The sequence below is a fragment of the Delphinus delphis genome, chromosome 11 (genome assembly GCF_949987515.2).
Source record: "Delphinus delphis chromosome 11, mDelDel1.2, whole genome shotgun sequence".
Lineage (NCBI taxonomy): Eukaryota > Metazoa > Chordata > Mammalia > Artiodactyla > Delphinidae > Delphinus > Delphinus delphis.
The window spans coordinates 51525524-51550543 of NC_082693.1; the positions used below are offsets into that span (position 1 = coordinate 51525524).

General features: G+C 38.0%; 1 protein-coding gene across 1 annotated transcript in view; it reads left to right on the forward strand.

Annotated features, from left to right (window-relative positions):
- The window catches only part of MSRB3 (methionine sulfoxide reductase B3), a 164160-nt gene that overhangs the window by 126915 nt on the left and 12225 nt on the right, over positions 1-25020 (forward strand). The gene's annotated exons all lie outside the window — the stretch shown is intronic.

Below are 25020 nucleotides of genomic sequence, written 5' to 3' on the forward strand. Positions count from 1 at the left end.
TTGTCTAACACTTGGAAGTGAATTGTCTGAGGCACACACGTGCTGACAAAGCAAGAGACTTTATTGGGAAGGTGCACACAGGCGGAGAGCAGCAGGGTAAGGGAACCCAGGAGGACTGCTCTGCCATGTGGCTCGCAGTCTCAGGTTTTATGGTGATGGGATTAGTTTCTGGGTTGTCCCTGGCCAGTCGTTCTGACTCAGGGTCCTTCCTGGTGGCACACGCATTGCTCAGCCAAGATGGATTCCAGCGAGAAGGATTCTGGGGGTTGGTAGGACATATGGACTGGCTTCTCCTCTCTCCTTTTGACCTTTCCCAAATTATTCTGGTTGGTGGTGGCTTGTTAGTTCCGTGTTCCTTACCAGGACCTCCTGTTGCAAGATAACTCGTGCAAATGGTTACTATCGTTCTGGGCCAGGGTGGGCGGTTTCAGTCAGTGGTTCCCCTAACAGTTTGGTGTAGTATTTAAGAGTAAGGACTTGGAGACAAACTTAGATTCACATGCCAGCTTCACCATTTAATAGGGCATGGTAAAGTGACCTTGTGGAAGATACATAATAATTTTTAAACCTCAGTCTCTCTACCTGTAAAATGGGAATAAATAGGGTTGCTGTGGGGTATATATAAGACAAGAAATGTAAATCACTTAACACAGCATCTGACAAGTAATAGCAATAACATTCATTGAAGATGGTCCTGAATATGGCTTGCTACCCTTATACTCTCCATTCTAGCCTGTCTGAATCTCCTGAGCTAAATAGTGATGGGAATCTTGGGTACATGGAGGATTTCTCTTATTCTTATCCTCTTATTCCCTTAGCAACATCTGGCAGCTCATCTGCGTCTGTACTTACACCATCTGCAGGACTACCAGCTTCTGGGTTACTTTAATAACAAGTCCTGAGCCCAAGTGAGCCAACAAAGAATAATAACAACACATGAAAGGGAATTCAGCACCCAGACAGGATCAATCAAAACAAATAGACACATATCTGATGAAATAGAACTTCTGGAGGAAACAGATGACAACTAAACCAAACAACAATAAAAAACAACTGTGATGACATTTGTTGCCTAATATCTTCATACTTTTTATTTAGGACAGAGTGACTCCCTCCCCAGGTGAATAGTAATTGAGCTAAGCTAATCATAAAATTGAATTCCCCTTGTCAGTGATTGATTTCAGCTTGGACAGGTACCGTTCCTGATCACTTGCATCTCAGGGGAAATCTGATTGGAGGTTCCTGGTAAAAGTTTTCCTCACTGATAAAAAGAGAGACACTGGTTGAAGTGCTCCCATTTTCACCAATGCTATCATATCTGCCTGTGGTGTCTGGAATTGCTGCAGCCATTGCGTGACCGTGAGGGGAAACATCACTGACATTGTAAAGGAGGGTAGAGAGGAAAACACCTTGGCCTTTATGAGGTAGTTGTGCCACTTATTTGACCAACAAGGAACCACCTAAATATAAACTCTTGCCATGAGAATTAATAATTCCCTTATTTTTAAAGCCACTTTTATTTGTGTCATTTCTTTCTTGCAGTTGAAATATCCTATTTGATACAATTGAAGAAGTTCATGTCCGGCCCCTCAAAAAGTGGAGATTTGAATATATCATGATGTACCAACTAAACAGTTCAGTAAAAAGTGAATTGAAAGAAGCCACTGCTGAGACCCAAACTGGAAGAAATATCTAAAAGCACATAGTAAAAACATAAAGAGGTCTCTATCATGAAGGAAAAATTAAGAGACTTGGATGATAGCTCCAGGAGGCTTAACATGTAAATAATGTTTAAAAAAAATTTTTTTTTTCTCATTTAAAGAAAGATTCAATTCTGTGAGGGGAAGGAAAATGTCTTTTTCCTCTATTCTTCTAAGTTCTCAGCTGAGACTCCTATAACAAAAGACAGATTAACAAGAGAAAAACAAATTTATTTAATGTGTTCTACGTGACACAGAAGGCTTCACGTTGCCAAAATCTTGGCTGTCTGTGCACCAATGCCAAATAGAAATATGGAGACAGAGTTATGGAGGAAAAAGAAAGAGTGGCTTTATTTCTTTGCCAGGCAAAGAGGGAACACAGTAGGCTGGTGCCTCAAGAACTGCCCCCCTCCGCCCTGCACGGGGGAATAGGGAGAGGTTATATAGTCAGGGGTAGTGGTCAGAGGTATGAGATAAGGATCAAGGCAGCAACAGTCTTGCATCCTTCTTTCTTCTGCACAGTTTCAAAAGGGTGTTGCTGACAAGATTAGGGTGTGTGCAGGTTCTCAGGTGGTCTGGGTCTCCTAATCTTGATGAGCTTCTCTGTCCCTTTAATCTTGCTGGCTCTTCTAATCTTGATAAGATTCTCTTGTCCCTTTAATCTTGCCTCAGGTGGTTTCAAGGCTGCTCCTCCCTTGATTAGCAACTGTTTGAATCTGCCCTTTGGAACTCAGGGAAGGTCACAGAGGCTGCAGTCTTGCCTGCAGAAATGGGGGAACAAGAAGGTCTCCGTGGGCTTCCCTGGTGGCGCAGTGGTTGGGAGTCCGCCTGCCGATGCAGGGGACACGGGTTCGTGCCCCGGTCCGGGAAGATCCCATATGCCGTGGAGCGGCTGGGCCCGTGAGCCATGGCCGCTGAGCCTGCGCATCCAGAGCCTGTGCTCCGCAACGGGAGAGGCCGCAGCAGTGAAAGGCCCACGTACAGCAAAAAAAAAAAAGGCCTCTGTGCCCAGGAGGTCACAGGGGCCCTGCTCGGCATCATTCATAAGGAGACAAAGACCCAGAAAAGCAGTTCAACTTGAATGTTTTCACGCCAGGTTTGATGAAGAGTGGAGAGTCTTGGAAAAATGTGATAGGACAAAAAAAGGATATGAGTCCAGTGTAGTAAATTGGGGGAAACAGCAAGGCCTGTTCATTTTGATTCCTTTCATTCTTTTCCGGGTCTTGGAGATAAAGATATTCCTTTTTTTCTAGGTTTAGGGTGGGCACTTCTCACGTGAAGGTTTTATTCAGACAGGAAGGGGGCAGGGCACAACCTTTAAAAGAATGACATAGCCTTTGAGGACACAACATAAACTGGTTAGAACCAACTACGTCCAAGATGGTGGACAAGTTGACTTCCAGTAGACCTTGAGCCTCTTATACTCTCATTGTAATACATCAGCATCTAAATGACACACCCACAGGCACCATGACCGTTCCGAGGCCAACCATAAAAGGCCAAAAAGTGGGTGTTGACCCAATTCCTGGAAATCCCCACCCCTTCTCCAAAATAGTTGGAATAATCCTCCCACTCATTAGCCTATGAAATTACCCAGCCCATAAAAACCAACCATCCCATATTTCGGGGTCTTTCACCTTCTGAGATGGCCCACACTCTGTGGAGTGCCTTTCTCCCAAAGCCACTCTCTCTTTCTGAGACAGACCTCATTCTGTCTATGGAATGTGTATCTCTCTAAATAAACCTGCTGTCACTTTACTGTGGCTCACTCTTGAATTCCTTCCTGCACGAAGCCAAGAACCCACACTTGTCAGCCTGTCCCAGGGACTCGCCTGAGGCCTGGGACGTGACCATCCTCTTGCACCCCACTTTTCCCTGCAACGTTGTGACCTGCTTCAGGAGAAGGTCATAGCATTTCTCAAATTCCTTCAGCTTAAAATATTCAATACGCCAAGGTGCCACATTTTGAGGCAGCACATCCTGTACTCCATCACCTGCAGATTAGACAGGCTTACCAAATTGCACATAGGACTAATGAGAAAGCATAGGCACCGAAAGCCTTGCTTGATGCTTCAGGGATAAAGGGAAAATTTTATAAGCTTCCCAATTTACAATAGAAGTGTCAGATTAGCCTTAGATTCCTCAACCCTGGAACCTAGAAGATGGTAGGATAACCTGTTTAGAAGAGGAGGGAAGGCGGAGAGAAGGAAAGTGAAAGTTTTCTAAAGGCTTTATGTCACGTGAGTGGGAGGAAGGGGAAGCAGGAAAGGGAGGCTATAGCATCTCGATAAGGAAAATAATGGGTCTTTGTGGAGGAAATTGTATCTTGTATATAGTATATTGTTGATAGTAGATAATTCTGTTTGTGAACACAGAGAGAGTGACTTAATAAGGGGAAAAAATGGCTAAATAGGAATTTGATCTAAACAGCAGAAACAAGGGGGAAAACACAACAAAAAATAAATAGTAAATGCAAAGAAAGATGAAACTAGATAGTTATGTTACTTGTTAAATCAAATATGCATAGACTGAATTCTCCCCATTAAAAGACAGAGATTATCAGAGTCTGAGTTAAAATCTAGCTACTTGCTACTTAGAAAAACAAAGTGTAAAGAAAGCTTGACAGGGAATTCCCTGGCGGTCCAGTGGTTAGGACTTGGCGCTTTCGTTGCTGGGCTTGGGTTCAGTCCCTGGCCTGGGAACTAAGATCCTTCAAGCCGCATGGGGCGGCCAAAAAAAGATAAGCTTGACCATAAAAAGATTGTCAAGAAGATACTAGATCAAAGCAAACAAAAAGGAAAGTAGAGATGGCCATATTACTATCAAAGTAAGAATTTAAACTAAAAATCACAAAAGGATAAAGAGGCAAATTATATGATAATAAAAGAGTATAGGGCAACCGTAAACCTGTAGGTATAAAATAACGTAGCTAAATATATAAACAAGAATCTTAGAAATGAAAGAAAACAATTTAAAAATACAGAGTTATAGTGGATAACTTCACTATGTCTCTTTCAGATTGAGACATGTGAGTAGTCAAAACTAAGTAAGGAGATAGATTAACCAAATAATGCAATCAATAAACTATTTAGTAGATATGTAAAGTATCTTTTAAATTTTAAAAATCCCTCAAATAAAAAATATAATTTTGTATTTTCATGGAACATTAAATAGATCATTTACTTGACCATAAAGAAAATATTAATAAATTTTAGAAAGCAGTGACTTTTACGGCCATATGTTTAAGATAATCCAGTGAAATTAGAAATAAATATCTAACTCTATGTGATACCATGAACATTATACTTAGGGGAAAATTTATAACCTTGAATGCCTTCATTATTAAAGGAAAAAAAGATGAAAAATAAAGGAATTTTATAAAAGGAACAATAAAAATCCTAGGAAGACAGAACAAAGATAAAAGCTGAAATTAATGCAATAGAAAAAATTAAACAATTATAGAAAAAATAAACAAATTCAAAGTTCATTTTTTTGAAAGACAAAAAAATAAGGTTAGTTTATAATCTATAATGAACCTGTTTAAGGAAAAAAAGCCCAAGCAGTAATGTTTATGAAAAAGAAAACCTTAAGTGATACTTGCCTTTCCTGATATAAGAACATGCTCTAAAGCCACCATAATAAAATTATATTTGCATATAAATAGACAAGTACATCAGTGGAACAGACTTGAGAATCTATAAATAGATATCAGTTAAACATGGTATTTCAACTTAGTCAAGAATGGACAATTTAAAAATTGTTGATGGCCCAGTTGCTCTTCTATTTGGAAGAAAATAAAATTGAAATATTATCCCATATTCTGAAAGAAATTACAGACTGATTAAGATATAAATACAAAACAAAAAAATAATCCTACAGGAAGTATAGGATGCCATGTGTATAGTCTAGAGGCAGAGAGCTCTTGTTAACCAAGGCCAGGATCCCAGAAAGTGCAAAAGAAAGGATTAGACATATTTGACTGACAAAATCATAAACAAAGTCAATACAGAAGCAATAGATATGGAAGAATAATTACGATGCAAAGGCCTGAATTAATATCTGCAATATACAAAGAACTGTTACCAATTGTGAAGAAAAACAACAGCAACAAATAACCCCATAGAAAAAAAGGGCAAAAAATATGAAGATACAAGTCCCAGAAAAGCAGATAGCCAACAAACATTAAGAGCTGTCTATCTTGCAGATAGTCAGTGAAATACAAATTTTGCTTAAATGAGCTACTGGCAATAATTTATTGGAAATTTTTAAAAGCTGCAACACCTGTTGTTGATGGAGGTTTTGGAGAAAAGAGTATTCAACTGTCTTTATTATGGAAAGCCATCTAGAACTACCTTCTAAACACAAAAATACATTTACCCTTTGACCTAGCAGTCTTATCCCTAAGAATCTATCCCATTAGAAGAAAAAGTCTACCAGATGTAGTAGCATATGTGCAAGGTTGTTATTGCGGTATATTTCATAGAGGAAAAACAATTGGAAACAAAGTCATTCTTGTCATTTGGCAGATGGTTGCAAAGTGGAATATTATGCAGCTGCTAGAACACTTATGTTTATGTGTATGTAGATACTTATGATTTTGTAAGGCTATAAGAACATGGACAAAAATGTAGAAGAACCCTTACTAGATTGTTAATGTAGGTTTCCTTGTAGGATGAGGAAGGAGGCCAAGAAAATAGGGGAAAAAAGGTTGCACTCAAAGTATGTAGGGTATATTCACATTTATGCATTTGTATACGGTTAATAAATATGTGTATGATATATTTAAAAGTAATAGGAGCTAAGCAACAAGGCATTAAAAGAGTAATAACATTAAGATATCTTGGAGGCCAGAAACCCAGAGCAATACCTGGAACTGAGCAAAGAGTTGAGATTGAGAGGTAAAAATTATTTGTGTCGAGAGCCATTACAAATAAAAATGCACAAAAATAAGAACTATTAATTATCAGAGAGCTATTATACTGGCTCTTGATTTACACCTCAAGTCAAAGTAGATGAATTTTTAAAATCTTTTGTGTAGCACCAGACCTTGGTGAAATTTCCCAAGGGAGTTTTCTAATACGGGAAGTGTAGTTCAAATTTATTTTTACCTAGCCTTTAAAACCATGATTTTGGCGGTTATTTAATAATACATGGTTTAGACTTTAATAGTACATGGTTGAGTGCTTTATGTGTAAGGATGCTTACTACACCTTCTAAAATATTTTATGTTACCCAAATGGGCAAAAAATCAAAGAAATTATGTAGGTACTCTGGTATAGTGACATAAGAAATAATAAACGCTTGAGAGGTGATCTTTGTCAAAAATGTCTGAAATATATACATTGATTTATTGTGATATCGTTTTCACAATTTCTGTTAATACTTTCTTCATCTTCAATTTGGTTCACTTATTCAACAAATATTTACGTAATGCCTGCTCCGTACTAAGTAGCCAACTCTTGCACCTGCACCTTGCATCATTTACGACTGGGTTAGTGAGGTAGGACTTAAATATCACTGCACAACTGGCAGAATGATACATCACCCTATAGCTCATGCAATATATACTATGGATGTACTTGGATCTTTATGGAATTTTACTCGTTTGTTTTTTGGTCATGATGGTCCTGTGCCAAATTAAAATATGTGTGCGGCACCATATCCTCTTCAGTCGAATTCATTTATCTGAAGTTCAGCTTTCTTCATGTGATGACATCTAACTTTTTAATGCCTTAAGCCCGTCAGTGGTCAGAATCAAAGCCACTGAAGCTTTCGAGTTGCAAGGCCACTTGTACCCATAGCTCTTGCTTGATACAGGACCTTGGCTCCATGGACTGTATTAGTTTCAGCTTTCTGAGGTACTCAAAGTGCTGTTGATGTGAGGGATGTTAGGTGGGTTACCTTCATAGAGGTCCCTAGAATGTAGGTAGCAGTTTGGAATGGGGAGAAAACTGTCAGCCAGGTGCCAAAATCTTCAGTAAACATTAGTAAGTGACCTAGAGATTCTATAACTAAATCTATAATAAAGATTTTTGTAACTGTGTATTTTAAAACCAAAGCAATATTTTTAAATTCCAGATTTCCAGAGTAACAAGAATATATATAGAAGGTTCATTCAAAGCATGCCAGGCATCCTTCTAGGAGCTTTGAATGCACTGGGAACAAAACAGTTATCTCCACCCACAGGGAGCTTACATTTTAGTTGGCGGAATACAGACAAGAAACAAATAAGCCCAAAAAACATTATAAACAGTCAGTTATAGCATATTGGAGCATAATTAAATATATGAAAAGGAAGAGCTAAGTAATGGGGATTGGGTGTTGGCAAAATATTTCCTTAAAGGATTTTTTTTTGAATTTTTGAATTGTATTTTATTATTTTATACAGCAGGTTCTTATTAGTTATCTGTTTTATACATATTAGTGTATATATGTCAATCCCAATCTCCCAATTCATCACACTACCACCACCCCCATCCCTCGCCGCTTTCCCTCCTTGGTGTCCATATGTTTGTTCTCTACATCTGTGTCTCTATTTCTGCCCTGCAAGCCGGTTCCTTAAAGGATTTTTAAAAGAATGAATAGTTATCAGAGTATGCCTTGATTTGATGTAGTTTGCTTCATGTCTTTCTGATGTAGTTTATTTTAAAATTTTAATATATTAGGGAATGTACAGTGTTTGATAAGTTGCTTCAATTTTGCCATGTGTCTGCTACAAAGGGAAAAACATCTTTTGTCATGTAAACAACTCTAAGTAATCATTTTGTTCTAGATTATTTGTGCTTAATAGCTTTCTTGAGCAATCCGTTTCAAAATACTTTTTCAAGATGGGTTGTCAGAAATTTAAATTGTAGTAGGTGAACTAAGTTTTGACATGTCATAAAAAGGTGATGCAGTAAAGGATCATAGATTTATGAAAACAAGGAAATATTTTATTTCATATTGTGGTTACTAAAAGTTTATAATAGAATAAAGATCTACAGCCTATTCAGAAGTTTAGGGAGAGTTTAGTTAGAGAAAAATATCAGGAGAAAATTTAGAAAAAAAAAAAGAATTTCAAGACTTAACTCCCTCTTAGAAATAATCTTCCATTTTTATCAGGCACATATATATTTGAGAGGAAATATTCTGAAATTTTTGATAGGTGCCCAACTAAAGACTGTGAGTGATAGTTTGACAGTCCCAAAAGATGCTATGTAGTGAATAGACCCAATTCAGGACTGCAGTTGAATGGAACATGATGTCACTTTTAGTCTGGATTGCATGTCACTGAGAATAAAATCTGTATTTCTTTGAATTTCCCCATTCTGTATCCCTCCTGGAATTCTTAAGGTCAGTTAAGCACAGTAAATAATCTTCACTCAGCAAGCAACCCAAATCACTATCTTCCTGTTTGACGCAGCCAGTAAATTCTAAGCAGACTCTAAACTCTTTGTGAGGCTTCCTAATGGATGCCTCACTGGACTGAAGAGCTTTTGGAAGCAAAATAAAATAATTATCTAAAGTTGAATGTTTTTGGATCAAGGTTACCAGGTCAACACTAAGTTTAAAACCAGTTTGAGAGACATTCTTTAATGGCACTTAGAAATTATGGCTAAAGGTCAGGCTGCTACATGTGATATTGTTCAGATCCTTTGATGCTAAAGGTCTACAACTGACTTATGTGTAAGATATATTTTTAAAAATATTAACTGTGATTTAAAGTAGCAAGAGACTGTTCAGGCCAGGGAAAATAAAGTCCCTCTCCCCGGTTTTTTGGTTGAAGCAGTTTGAGTTCAGTAATTTTATTGAACCTGAAAAAAATTAACAGCTGCCTCCACAAAGGGAAACAGGGAAGCTTTCCTCTGTCAATTCCTGCTTAGGAGTTTATGAGATATTTTGAGACTGTAAGAAAACTGTGGATGAAATCCACACCAATTAGAGATCTTGTGTGTTTGGAACCATTTAAAAATGCTGTGCAGGGCTCAAAGGAATTAGTAAAGCCTGCTGCAGTGCAGCTACATTATTAATCTCCAAAGAGAATAGATACCAGATGTTCACACTGCCCAAAGGACACCTCAGTGTTCTTGACAGTTTTTAGTCATGTTGTCCTTTCACAAATGCAAATGCCTGAAATCCTTATGGGTGACAAGGCTATGTGGCTTCTACTTATGAAATTATTAACAATCAGTTTGAATAACTGTGTTATTTTTGATAGGCAGGAAAATAATCATATTATATTAAATTTGATATTTGTAAAAAATTGCCTAAAGCAAAATAGTAGAAATTCTTCATCTACTTTTTTTTTTTTTTGATCAGCCTAGTGATAGGCAGGTCCAAACTAAGTGATCATCTTTTAATTCAGTCCAATTTTGTTGTTAAATAATGAATTATGTTATGATATTTTCTTTTATTAATTCATTCAACAAATATTTCCATGAGCTAGGTGTTGAGGATATAATAGTAAAGAAAGCAATCATGGTCACATGGAACTTAGTAAAAGAAGCAGACATTAATCAAAAACTACCCACATAAATAAATAATCACAAACCATGATACATGCTTTGAAGAAAAAGTACTGGGTGCTGTGAACATGTTTGACAGTAGAACCTGACCTAGAATTAAAGCTCTGGATTCATTTATTCATCCATGTTTAGTGAGCACCTACTTTGTGCCAAAAAGCAGGCCAGATGGCCATGGTCATTCAAAACTTAAACTCATCACTTTCCGTTTGGTAGACCAAAAGATATTAGGAACAAAACAACAACAAACAACTTAAAAGTAAACTAAAGATAAAAAAGATTCTAGGGATGGAATCTTATTTTAGTCTTCTGGTCTTTCTTCAAATATAGCTTCTATACGGTAAGCTAAGGAGCATTTGAGTAATGCTTAAGATTTTTTAGCATGTCTAAGTATTTTTCATATCACTCATTTTATTGCAAAAACTCCATTAGAAAAGTAATAGTATAACATTTTAAACACTTTAGAAAACAGAAAGGTGGGATCGGTAGGAGGGATCCCCCGCAGAACCCAAATATTTTAACATAAACATCATTATGCTGTGCACCAGCCATCAACCTGGCTTACCTTCCTTCCCTGCCAGGCTTTGTAAAGAGCAACTCTTTGTTCACTCTCTCCACTTCACATATGCGCTTCAACCCAACAGAGTTCCGCTTCTGTCATCATCACATTGAAAAGGCTCTTCCTAAAGTTCCTCAGACCTCCTAATGGTTGAATTCAGCAATCTCTTCTCAGATTTTACTTGACTTGTTCTTTCCGTAGATTATGTCACTGCTGTCTGCCTGCCAAACTTAAAGAGTTTTCTCTCTATTATCTGACCCTGTCCTGGTTCCCTTGTCCTCTTCCTATTTCTTGGAACTCCCTCTTCTATTTTCCTTTGCCGGCTCATTCTTCCGCTCACCTTTTAAATGCCCATCTGATTCTCCACTGCCTTCTACCGATGCTCGTCCATAACCTTACTGCCTTCTGTTGTGTCCTGCTGACTTTCACATCTGTATCTCTAGCCAGGGTGTCACTTCTGAGCCCACATAGCTCTCTGCCTCCTAGATAGTTCCACACTAGACTGATTTTGTTATTTTCTCTGAAAACACGTATGACGAGCATGATCCAGCTGGTCATACAAGCTGGACTCCTAGTCATAGTCTCACCCTGCCCTTCCCCTTTGCTCCCCCACAGGTACCACAGTCACCACAACCTGAATTATGCTCTCTTAATCTCTCTACAGTCTTTCCCCTGCTCCCAATCCCACTGCAATCGTCTTCATTTACAGCTTTGAAACTTCTGTTCCTGTACATAGGCTTCATCTGATAGACCTGCTTTCATCCGCCCTCTTATCCCTCACCCTCCAGCCTGCTTCCAGAGCCATCTTCCTAAAACACAAATCTGATCATGTTACTAGTCTGCTTAAAAGCCTTTAGGTGATTCCCCCATCATCATGCCATTCAAAATATCCCTGGCAACAGTGCCACTGCCATTTAGAGCTACTGGGTTACTTGACAACAAGATAGAAAAGCAAGGTGACTAGTAACCAAAATAAAATCAATGCTTGACTAGTACATTGTGCTTAAATTTTATTAGCATTTATTATCTTTTTTTTTTTTTGCGGTACGCGGGCCTCTCACTGTTGGGCCCTCTCCCGTTGCGGAGCACAGGCTCCGGATGCGCAGGCTCAGCGGTCATGGCTCACGGGCCCAGCCGCTCCACGGCACGTGGGATCTTCCCGGACCAGGGCACGAACCCGTGTCCCCTGCATCGGCAGGCAGACTCTCAACCACTGCGCCACCAGGGAAGCCCAGCATTTATTATCTTCATGGATTTTTAGGGTCCATAGATTTATGCTAATTTTTATATAGATTCTAAACTCCTTGCCTTAACTATCATTTTTATTTGAGGTACTGCTTTTTAAAGCTGAATGAAGCACAGGGAGAATGTTTGACAAAACCAATGGTTTTATTTTTGTCATAAATAGGGAAATGTTTGATTTTAGGCAGCCTGAGATTCTAATAATTGGACCGTTGGAGAAGGAGATATAATCCCAGCACTCTTTAGCTCCGCAGTAAACAACATATATATAGCCATAATAATATAAAGGCTGTTTACTAGTTTTCAACTCTGAGAATCAATCTCTAGAAAAGCATAGAAGACTTAATTAAGATTAGGCATTGGAATGGTGGGAAAGAGTAGGTGGAGGGAGGATCAGGGCACTAAGGAGAGTCAAACGATATTAAGTTATAGGATAGTATGCATTCGTTCAATCATTAGACAGTTCTTTACAACATCTCTTATGTCAAAGGCACTATTTTATTTTATTTTATTTATTTTATTTTTTTACATCTTTATTGAAGTATAATTGCTTTACAATGGTGTGTTAGTTTCTGCTTTATAACAAAGTGAATCAGTTATACATATACATATGTTCCCATATCTCTTCCCTCTTCCGTCTCCCTCCCACCCTCCCTATCCCAGCCCTCTAAGGTGGTCACAAAGCACCGAGCTGATCTCCCTGTGCTATGCGGCCGCTTCCCACTAGCTATCTATTTTGCATTTGGTAGTGTGTATATGTCCATGCCACTCTCTCGCTTTGTCACAGCTTACCCTTCCCCCTCCCCATATCCTCAAGTCCATTCTCTAGTAGGTCTGTGTCTTTATTCCTGTCTTACCCCTAGGTTCTTTATGACTTTTTTTCCCTTAAATTCCATATATATGTGTTAGCATACGGTATTTGTCTTTCTCTTTCTGACTTACTTCACTCTGTATGACAGACTTCATACAGGTCCATCCACCTCTTTACAAATAGCTCAATTTCGTTTCTTTTTATGGCTGAGTAATATTCCATTGTATATATGTGCCACATCTTCTTCATCCATTCATCTGATGATGGCCACTTAGGTTGTCTCCATCTCCTGGCTATTGTAAATAGAGCTGCAATGAACATTTTGGTACATGACTCTTTTTGAATTATGGTTTTCTCAGGGTATATGCCCAGTAGTGGGATTACTGAGTCATATGGTAGTTCTATTTGTAGTTTATTGTATATTCTTACCTCCTTTATCAAAAATAAGGTAGCCATTTGTGCGTGGGTTTATCTCTGGGCTTTCTATCCTGTTCCATTGACCTATATTTCTGTTTCTGTGCCAGTACCATACTGTCTTGATTACTGTAGCTTTGTAGTATAGTCTGAAGTCAGGGAGCCTGATTCCTCCACCTCCATTTTTCGTTCTCAAGATTGCTTTGGCTATTCGGGGTCTTTTGTGTTTCCACACAAATTGTGAAATTTTTTGTTCTAGTTCTGTGAAAAATGCCAGTGGTAGTTTGATAGGGATTGCATTGAATCTGTAGATTGCTTTGGGTAGTAGAGTCATTTTCACAATGTTGATTCTTCCAATCCAAGAACATGGTATATCTCTCCTTCTATTTGTATCATCTTTAATTTCTTTCATCAGTGTCTTATAGTTTTCTGCATACAGGTCTTTTGTCTCCTTAGGTAGGTTTATACTTAGATATTTTATTCTTTTTGTTGCAATGGTAAATGGGAGTGTTTTCTTGATTTCACTTTCAGATTTTTCATCATTAGTGTATAGGAATGCCAGAGATTTCTGTGCATTAATTTTGTATCCTGCTACTTTACCAAATTCATTGATTAGCTCTAGTAGTTTTCTGGTAGCATCTTTAGGATTCTCTATGTATAGTATCATGTCATCTGCAAACAGTGACAGCTTTACTTCTTCTTTTATGATTTGGATTCCTTTTATTTCCTTTTCTTCTCTTATGGCTGTGGCTAAAACTTCCAAAACTATGTTGAATAGTAGTGGTGAGAGTTGGCAACCTTGTCTTGTTCCTGATCTTAGTGGAAATGCTTTCAGTTTTTCACCATTGAGGACGATGTTGGCTGTGGGTCTGTCATATATGGCCTTTATTATGTTGAGGAAAGGTCCCTCTATGTCTACTTTCTGCATGGTTTTTATCATAAATGGGTGTTGAATTTGTCAAAAGCTTTCTCTGCATCTATTGAGATGATCATATGGTTTTTCTCCTTCAGTTTGTTAATATGGTGTATCACGCTGATTGATTTGCGTATATTGAAGAATCCTTGCATTCCTGGAATAAACCCCACTTGATCATGGTGTATGATCCTTTTAATGTGCTGTTGGATTCTGTTTGCTAGTATTTTGTTGAGGATTTTTGCATCTATATTCATCAGTGATATTGGCCTGTACTTTTCTTTCTTTGTGACATCCTTGTCTGGTTTTGGTATCAAGGTAATGGTGGCCATGTAGAATGAGTTTGGGAGTGTTCCTCCCTCTGCTATATTTTGGAAGAGTTTGAGAAGGATAGGTGTTAGCTTTTCTCTAAGTGTTTGATAGAATTCGCCTGTGAAGCCATCTGGTCCTGGGCTTTTCTTTGTTGGAAGATTTTTAATCACAGTTTCAATTTCAGTGCTTGTGATTGGTCTGTTCATATTTTCTATTTGTTCCTGATTCAGTCTTGGCAGGTTGTGCATTTCTAAGAATTTGTCCATTTCTTCCAGGTTGTCCATTTTATTGGCATAGTGTTGCTTGTAGTAATCTCTCATGATCTTTTGTATTTCTGCAGTGTCAGTTGTTACTTCTCCTTTTTCATTTCTAATTGTATTGATTTGAGTCTTCTCCCTTTTTTTCTTGATGAGTCTGGCTAATGGTTTATCAATTTTGTTCATCTTCTCAAAGAACCAGCTTTTAGTTTTATTGATCTTTGCTGTTGTTTCCTTCATTTCTTTTTCATTTATTTCTGATGTGATTTTTATGATTTCTTTTCTTCTGCTAACTTTGGGGTTTTTTTGTTCTTCTTTCTCTAATTGCTTGAGGTGCAAGGTTAGGTTGTTTATTCGAGATTTTCCTGTTTCTTAAGGTGGGCTTGTATTGCTATAAACTTCCCTCTTATAACTGCTTTTGCTGCATCCCATAGGTTTTGGGCCATCGTGTCTCCATTGTCATTTGTTTCTAGGAATTTTGTTATTTCCTCTTTGATTTCTTCAGTGATCACTTCGTTATTCAGTAGTGTATTGTTTAGCCTCCATGTGTTTGTATTTTTTACAGATCTTTTCCTGTAATTGATATCTAGGCTCATAGCATTGTGGTCGGAAAAGATACTTGATGCAATTTCAATTTCCTTAAATTTACCAAGGCTTGATTTGTGACCCAAGATATGATCTATCCTGGAGAATGTTCCATGAGCACTTGAGAAAAATGTGTATTCTGTTGTTTTTGGATGGAATGTCCTATAAATATCAATTAAGTCCATCTTGTTTAATGTATCATTTAAAGCTTGTGTTTCCTTATTTATTTTCATTTTGGATGATCTGTCCATTGGTGAAAGTGGGGTGTTAAAGTCCCCTACTATGAATGTGTTACTGTCGATTTCCCCTTTTATGGCTGTTAGTACTTGCCTTATGTATTGAGGTGCTCCTATGTTGGGTACATAAATACTTACAATTGTTATATCTTCTTCTTGGATCGATCCCTTGATCATTATGTAGTGTCCTTCTTTGTCTCTTCTAATAGTCTTTATTTCAAAGTCTATTTTGTCTGATATGAGAATTGCTACTCCAGCTTTCTTTTCATTTGCATTTGTATGGAATATCTTTTTCCATCCCCTTACTTTCAGTCTGTATGTGTCTCTAGGTCTGAAGTGGGTCTCTTGTAGAAAGCATATATACGGGTCTCGTTTTTGTATCCATTCAGGCAATCTGTGTCTTTTGGTGGGAGCATTTAGTCCATTTACATTTAAGGTAATTATCGATATGTATGTTCCTATTCCCATTTTCTTAATTGTTTGGGGTTTGTTATTGTAGGTCTTTTCCTTCTCTTGTGTTTCTTGCCTAAAGAAGTTCCTTTAGCATTTGCTGTAAAGCTGGTTTGGTGGTGCTGAACTCTCTCAGCTTTTGCTTGTCTGTAAAGGTTTTAATTTATCCAACAAATCTGAATGAGATCCTTGCTGGGTAGAGTAATCTTGGTTGCAGGTTTTTCTCCTTCATCACTTTAAATATGTCCTGCCAGTCCCTTCTGGCTTGCAGAGTTTCTGCTGAAAGATCAGCTGTTAACCTTATGGGGATTCCCTTGTGTGTTATTTGTTGTTTTTCCCTTGCTGCTTTTAATATGTTTTCTTTGTATTTAATTTTTGACAGTTTGATTAATATGTGTCTTGGCGTGTTTCTCCTTGAATTTGTCCTGTATGGGACTCTCTGTGCTTCCTGGACTTGATTAACTATTTCCTTTCCCATATTAGGGAAGTTTTCAACTATAATCTCTTCAAATATTTTCTCAGTCCCTTTCTTTTTCTCTTCTTCTTCTGGAACCCCTATAATTTGAATGTTGGTGCGTTTAATGTTGTCCCAGAGGTCTCTGAGACTGTCCTCAGTTCTTTTCATTCTTTTTTCTTTATTCTGCTCTGCAGTAGTTATTTCCACTATTTTATCTTCCAGGTCACTTATCCGTTCTTCTGCCTCAGTTATGCTGCTATTGATCCCATCTAGAGTATTTTTAATTTCATTTATTGTGTTGTTCATCATTGTTTGTTTCATCTTTAGTTCTTCTAGGTCCTTGTTAAATGTTTCTTGCATTTTGTCTATTCTATTTCCAAGATTTTGGATCATCTTTACTATCATTTTTCTGAATTCTTTTTCAGGTAGACTGCCTATTTCCTCTTCATTTGTTAGGTCTGGTGGGTTTTTATCTTGCTCCTTCATCTGCTGTGTGTTTTTCTGTCTTCTCATTTTGCTTATCTTACTGTGTTTGGGGGTCTTCTTTTCACAGGCTGCAGGTTCGTAGTTCCCGTTGTTTTTGGTGTCTGTCCCCAGTGGCTAAGGTTGGTTCAATGGGTTGTGTAGGCTTCCTGGTTGAGCGGACTAGTTCCTGTGTTCCGGTGGATGAGGCTGGATCTTGTCTTTCTGGTGGGCAGGTCCACGTCTGGTGGTGTGTTTTGGGGTGTCTGTGGACTTATTATGATTTGGGGCAGCCTCTCTGCTAATGGGTGGGGTTGTGTTCCTTTCTGGCTAGTTGTTTGGCATAGGGTGTTCAGCACTGTAGCTTGCTGGTTGTTGAGTGAAGCTGGGTGCTGGTGGTGAGATGGAGATCTCTGGGAGATTTTTGCCGTTTGATATTATGTGGAGCTGGGAGGTCCAGTGTCCTGAAGTTGGCTCTCCCACCTCAGAGGCACAGCACTGACTCCTGGCTGCAGCACCAAGAGCCTTTCATCCACACGGCTCAGAATAAAAGGGAGAAAAAGTAAAAAGAAAGAAAGAAAGGAAGGAAGGAAGGAAGGAAGGAAGGAAGGAAGGAAGGAGGGAAGGAAGGAAGGAAGAGAGAGAGAGAGAGGGAGAGAGAAAGAAAGAATGGAGGGAGGGAGGGAGGGAGGGGAGGGAGGGAGGGAAGGAGGAAGGAAGGAAGGAGGGAAGGAAGGAAGGAAAGAAAGAAAGAGAAGATAAAATAAAATAAAGTAAGATAAAATAAAATAAAGTTATTAAAATAAAAAATAATTATTAAGAAAAAAAATTTTTTTAAAGAAAGAAAACAAAACAAAGAAAATGGACGGATAGAACCCTAGGACAAATGGTGGAAGCAAAGCTATACAGACAAAATCTCACACAGAAGCATACACATGCACACTCACAAAAAAGAGGAAAAGGGGAAAAAATAATAAATCTTGCTCTCAAAGTCCACCTCCTCAATTTGGGATGATTCGTTGTCTATTCAGGTATTCCACAGATGCAGGGTACATCAAGTTGATTGTAGAGCTTTAATCCGCTGCTTCTGAGGCTGCTGGGAGAGATTTCCCTTTCTCTTCTTTGTTCTCACAGCTCCCAGGGCCCAGCTTTGGATTTGGCCCCACCTCTGTGTGTAGGTCGCTGGAGGGCGTCAGTACAGATATTTTTCACTCCACATATCTGAGATTCACTTGGTACATTAATTCATTAATGGCTCCTCCTGCTGGTGTTGGGGGGTCTCCTGCAGAGATGGGGGGTGGCTGTGGCTCACGGTGGGGACAAGGACACTGGCAGCAGAAGTTCTGGGAAGTGCTCCTTGGCGTGAGCCCTCCAAGAGTCTATCGTTAGCCCCCCGAAGGCACTATTTTAAATGATTGGCAATACAGTGATGAACAAAACAAACTCCCTGCTCTTACTGAATTTACATTCTAGTTCAAGAGGCAGATGTTACCAAGCAAGGTTTTAAAAGAATATTACTATTCAAAAATTGGAAAGGGGAAGGGAGGGGAGACAGTGTAAGTATAAATCTTCATCATTCACAAGAAAGAATCATTTTATAGTTTATAAACAGCACTATCCAATGGTGGAAATGTTTTATATCTGGGGAAAATAATGGTGGAAATATTCTACATCTGTTATCTGTGTTGTCCAATATCGTCCCTATTAACTACATGTAACTGTTGAGAACTTGGACTGTGGTGAGTGTGACTAAGACACTGAAATTTAAATTTAATTTTAATTAATTTAATTTTAAATTGTGACATGTGGCTGGTAGCTACTGTATTGGACAGCACAGATTTAAATGAAGGAATCAAGAGATAGCAGCATATGCATATTTTTTAGAAATAAATGGAAAACTATTAAAAATCGTTGTCTACAAGGTGGGGAAAATTGAAAGGGAACATTTCACTGAGTCATCTTGCAATGTTTGATTTTCTACTACATGCATGTATTTGGTTATTACTTAAACTTTTGGGTCTTTGAGGGGGAATAGAGAATCATCCTTTTAAAAATGAGATAAAAGTTACACTTGAAGTGTCAACTGAAGTGAATAACTGGGCAAGAATCAGAGCTCTAAGCTTCAAACAATTCTTGTTAGCAGGGGGTCTTCACAGAGAGTTTTATTATTTGGCGTGAGATAGCTAATAAAGTAAATATCGGTCGGTGAGGTTAACATATTCTGGCTTCAGAGAAACTAAAAGCTACAAATTTTGATGTATGGTCCTAGAATTATAGAGCTGTGAGAATTGCTATCCACACAAAATTATAGATGTGTAAGTCTCCAGCTTGTCTCACCAAAACCATGCTCAAACATATATCATCATTATTAAACCATCACTCAAGCCCAGGTGGCATTTGTTGTGCTCAAACTTATTTTGCATTTGAAGACAACAAAATATTTGTAATTACATTTCAATTAAATGAATTCTTGGTCATGCGTAGTTTCTGCTATGTTTTACTGATGGGTCATGTAGCCAATTTACTGGGGGTATTTTTATCTGGGGGTTGAGGGAGGGTGTAGGGGAAGGGGAAGCTGTATAGCAGTCCTTGTTAAATTAAGAGTAAGGGAATGAGGGCCACTTCTTCTAGACGTGGTACAGATGGAATTGGCTTCAACTTGTTTATAATCTGTTGTTAGTTTTAACAACTTGTTTTGAAGATTTTTGAGAGGAAGGAGGAAAAGCCTGGTATAGGGAGCTGAGAAAGTTTTTCTCAAGAGGCAGTTGGAGTGGAACATTTTAAATTTATGAACGCAACGCTACTTTTGGAGAGCTGTGTCACTATAAAATTCTGGGTTCAAGTAGACTCAGAGCAGCTTTATTAAGCTACATTATGAGTGAGAAGGAATAATTCCTTCTACTGCAATCTAAAAAAATCCATTCTAGTGTAGGTGGTAGCAAGCACCAAGGATCTACTATTAATCTCTTACTCTTATGTTCAGATTTGCTTCACGTTATACCAGCATATACCACATATACCAAGTTATGTCTGCTTATTAATTTGGCCTGATGGTTGGATAAAATTGAAGCAGAACTGTCGTATTCCAACTTGTCGGCATTAGGTGTAGTACCTATAGTTATTTGCTATTTAAAGATGAGAATTCTTAGAGAGGAGAACGTGTTTATTGAATATAAGTTATTTTTTGAAAGATACTTTAAATTTATTCCATATCATTTTTAAAGGGTAAGTCCAAAGGGCAAAAATTAGAGGGAGACAGATTTCTAACAATTTGAACTCTTCAAAAATGGAATAGCTTTCTTGTGAATTAGTGAGTTTGCTTCTGTTTGGACATATTCAAGCAGATCACAGATGATTTTGTGCCAGAGATGTTGAAGGGGGACTTTACCTCAGGCCAGATGATTTCTACCTTCCCTTCCAACTCCTAGGATTCTTAAGGTTCTCTAATTTTAGGTTCATGAGCTCAGTAAGACTTCTAATCATTATAACACTTCCAGACGATACTGGAAGCCTATTTCTCCATTGTCAAGCATTCAAATACATTTGGTGGTTTAATACAATGTATACAAAAACTGGTCTGAGTAAATAAAATCTCACACAATTATATTTTTTTCAAATTTAAGAGTTGTTAAAAGTTTAGTTCAGATCATATTTCTGCATATATATATGCGATGACTAATCCCAGCCTAAGAGCTAAAAATACAAAACTCTTATCGAAATCAGGTGTGCAATAAACAAATAAACTCATTCATTGCTTACCTGAAAGTCAAGGAAATGTGGCAAAGAAAACTATATATAACAAGCCAATATTACAGTCTATCTACACAATAACTCATCTACTCCTTCCATCTTTATAAGGTGAAAAAATGAGTTTAAAATTTAAAGCAGAGACAAGATGTATTAACCCGTAAAAATGGTTCTTCAATTGTGTGCCTTTAAATTAATAGAAAAAAGAGAAACTTAGTATTAAAATAGATAAATTAGGGCTTCCCTGGTGGCGCAGTGGTTGAGAGTCTGCCTGCCGATGCAGGGGATGCGGGTTCGTGCCCCGGTCCAGGAAGATCCCACATGCCGCGGAGCGGCTGGGCCCGCGAGCCATGGCTGCTGAGCCTGCACGCCCAGAGCCTGTGCTCCGCAGCGGGAGAGGCCACAACAGTGAGAGGCCCGTGTAATGCAAATAAATAAATAAATAAATAAATTATATATCACTATGTTTATGTAATAGTTGTAGCCAAGGTCCCTAAACAGAATATTGTCCAGTGGTGCTAAGGGGATCGTAATAGTATCAAGAAGTATTAGATTCAGATTTCAAGTTCTGGTTGAAAAAAAGATAATATTTTATTTGTTTTTAAACTAAGCTAAGCTCTTAAACTAAGCTCTTAAAATCAGAAATATTCTTTAACAGCCACCCTCCAGAGTTGAGGGGAGTTTTTGGAAAAAGGAGACAAAAAAGCATTGAGAAAGATAACATTTTCTAGAGAACTCTGCTAGTATTAGAATTAAATGTTTTAATTAGATAGTAATTTACTTGCTTTCTTGTACGTTGTGTCATCTTCTCTAGTTTGTGTTGTTATAGTTCTGCATGTGAAAAAACAAAAACATAGAATATAAGATATTCTTGATAATAATAGACTAAAATCTAAAAGGTACAGTTTATGTTCTTGGAAATAAAATGATAACCAGCCCATATCCAGCCTTTTCAAATAGAAGCAAAGGGATGTACTGGGGGTAGGGTGAGTCAACGCTGTTTATACAGGTTTTCACATGACTTTTCTTTTAAAAAGTGTATGGAATACATCCAAAACAAATACTGTTTTGTTAGATGAGAAGACCAAAAGGGAAATCCTAGAGAAAGGAGGATGGATGATCTTTCTTTAATGTCAAAACTGACAAAAACACATCCCCTCCCCCGCACTTTGCTCAAGATAATTTTCTCAACAAGACCCAGATTGCTTCAAGTCTTTGCCTATCACCCTTTGAAGCACTTTCCTTATTATTAGGAGTGGGGGCAGGGTTTCCTTTGAGGATTTTTACAGCAGTGAAGAGTTCCTCCTTTAAATACTTTCACATGATGAGGGAATTCCGCTCTCAAAGTGCTGTCATCACTGTGGCTTCTCTGTCATAAGACAATTTATTCTTGGGTAAAGGTCCTTCTTAGTTTGTCAATAGGACTTACCTTTCCGTTGGATTCTCTTTCTATAGAGCTTCTCTTTTTCTGAGAGATGTAGCAAAAGAACTCAACATTCTCCTTTGTTAACCTTATTGATGAAGTTGACTGTGATTCTCTTTTGAAATGTGTTCCATACAGGAGGTTATAGACTTCAACATGGCTCTCCTTGTCAGTCTCCCACCAGTTAAGACGTGGGTGACATATCCAATATTCCATCTTGAAAACTGTATTCCTTCTACAGTGCAAAGGGACACTATGAATTTTGGGATGTTTGGTGTCTCTTCCAGTGCTTTTTTTTTTTTTTTTTTTTTTTTTTTGCGATACGCGGGCCTCTCACTGTTGTGGCCTCTCCCGTTGCGGAGCACAGGCTCCAGACATGCAGGCTCAGTGGCCATGGCTTACGGGCCCAGCCGCTCCGCAACATGTGGGATCTTCCCGGACTGGGGCACGAACCCGTGTCCCCTGCATCGGCAGGTGGACTCTCAACCACTGCGCCACCAAGGAAGCCCTCTTCTAGTGTTTAAATAGCACCATGGTAAACAACAAGTAAACTATTCAAGTGTCAAAACAGTTTTCTCAGAAACATTGAAATCTTTTGAGAACCTTTACTCCATGTCACCCCACATCACCCTGCTCAACTCTTGAATGTGGTCTTCTGGAAAATTTTATAAATATTTAATTCATGGATGCAAAATGTATAGCTGTATGGTTTCATAGCTCATTTGAAAGCAGTTCCTTTCCCTCCCCAAAATCTTTAGTAGGCAGTGATTCACAATTATTAGGAAAGAATTAGAATTAAGAAACCCCAAATAGAATGGACAGTTTTCTCAATATTATTGCCTAAGGGTGTGCTTCTAAGTCTTCCTGGCTGTTTTAGATAAATGAATAAAAAACTTATCTATATCCCAAGCTACATTACATGATTTATATCATTACTCTTGGACTTTCCTTTGAACAGTTTGGTCTTTAGAAAGTGAGAGAATAGGTATTGTCGGGTACATTCATTATCGGTTTCCACCTAGAAGCTCTTAAGTGCAACAGTGTATCTATCAACTAATCCAGACTGGCCGTAAACATATTTCTCAAAACCTTCAGCTTCCTTCCTACCAGAGTGTTCAAATGATTGACCTCTCAGCCTTTCACTGAGGAAAAAAGTGGAACATAAGAAGAGAGCCCTAGACTAAGTCAGAATACTCAGATTCTATTTTTGGCTCTGCCACTTCCTGCCTGAGTAACACTGGCAAGTAACTTGTCCTTCTGCTCCCCCATCCCTCTCCCCCAAAAACCCGGTAAAGTGAGTGACCTAGATGATCGTCAATGTGTTTTTACTACCTCAAATAAATAATAAGGTTATTTCACCTACATGGAGAGGCTTAATTATAGTAAGTGAGCCAAAACGGAAAGTCCAGTGAGAAAGTAGCATTGATATTCCTTAATCTGGTCTTGTAAAGAAGGAGTATGATTATATTCTTTCCTTCTTCTATGGGACTCTGTGGTGTACTGTAATTATTCATCCCACTTTCTTATTTAAGGTTAGTGGAAAATCCGTTTAATAAACATTTCAGCTGTGCCTTTGTGCTGTACACCATGGTAGGCTGTGAGTATACTCAGGTCAGCGCTTTCAAAATGTTCACCAGCCAAGCAGGGAGAAAGCATGAAAACAAATCACAAATCTACTGTGATGAATAGAACAAGATAAGTATACCTAAGATGCAGAGGTAGCATGGGAAATACATATATATTTCTCCGTACCTATTTTAAATTCTAGAAATAGGAAAATGTGGATGTGGTGGAGGGAGGGAGGTAGCTTTAGGGTAAACTTAAAATAAAAACAAAAACTCCTAACTCTTTACCTGTTTACTACTGAATCAAATATGTCCCGTCATAATATTAGTTGCTATAAACTGTAGTCAAATGAGTTAAGACATGGGAGCTTTAAAAAACAAAAACAGAAACAGAATGTTCTCTTTCTTTTCATGGATAAATTATTTTTCAACGTCTTGAAGCATCACCACTAAATTTCTCTTTATCAATGGGTACTTCTGTCATTGAACAAAGAAGAGCACCTCAATGTGTCAAGTAATCATTAAAAACCAAATACTATAAGCCAGACTATATTCAGATTCTCTTTGGAATTTAGAAAATGGGGAGAAACAGGTTTTCTTAAGGATACTGATGTTTCTTAGCATAATTAAGTTTTGTGGAATATTATCTTATATAGACAGAGTTAAGGTTTTCCTAGTGATTTGTAGCAATCTCGAAGTCAAATCAAAGAATTGGAAAGTGTTTAAACTCTGGGTGTTAAATCTAGCACTACCAAAGCTATGTTGTTGCATAAGGGGGGGAAGGGGAGCTTGGGGGAGTTTAGTGTAAAAACTTGGCCTGAGCTAATTTGTTTTGTTTGAAACTGGAAATCATATTGTGGAAATTTGCATTCCGTTTTCTTTCAAAAGGTGTATTAACACAAGGCACTCAGTTTTTAAAGGGCTTCCTCCTTTCTATAGGAAAAATTTGGCTTCTGAAAAAGGAAAAAAATTGCACAAGCAATTCAGCAACATTGCACCTCTTTCATCATTTTGAGGATACAGGCTTCAACTCAGTTACTCCAGACATATTTTCTGGAAACATGTAAAAACATGCCCATAAGTACTGAACATAAAACCTGACTGTATACCCATAAACATGTGTACAGTCTTATGGTCTACTTACCACTGGGTTTCTTAAAGCCATGTGCATATTTAAAAAATCACTAGACTAAATGAAAATTGGAACAAGATGCTATTTGAGAGAAGGCGCTACCCAGAGATGCCTGAGGAACACTGCTCTGTGACTCTCCTATGAAGTAAGCAAGCCTCTTGCCCATCAATAGATAGAACCTATGCTTTCCAGATAACCCCTATCCTGAGAAATTAGATTAAGATGGAAAAAACAGAATTAAAAAAATATATTTT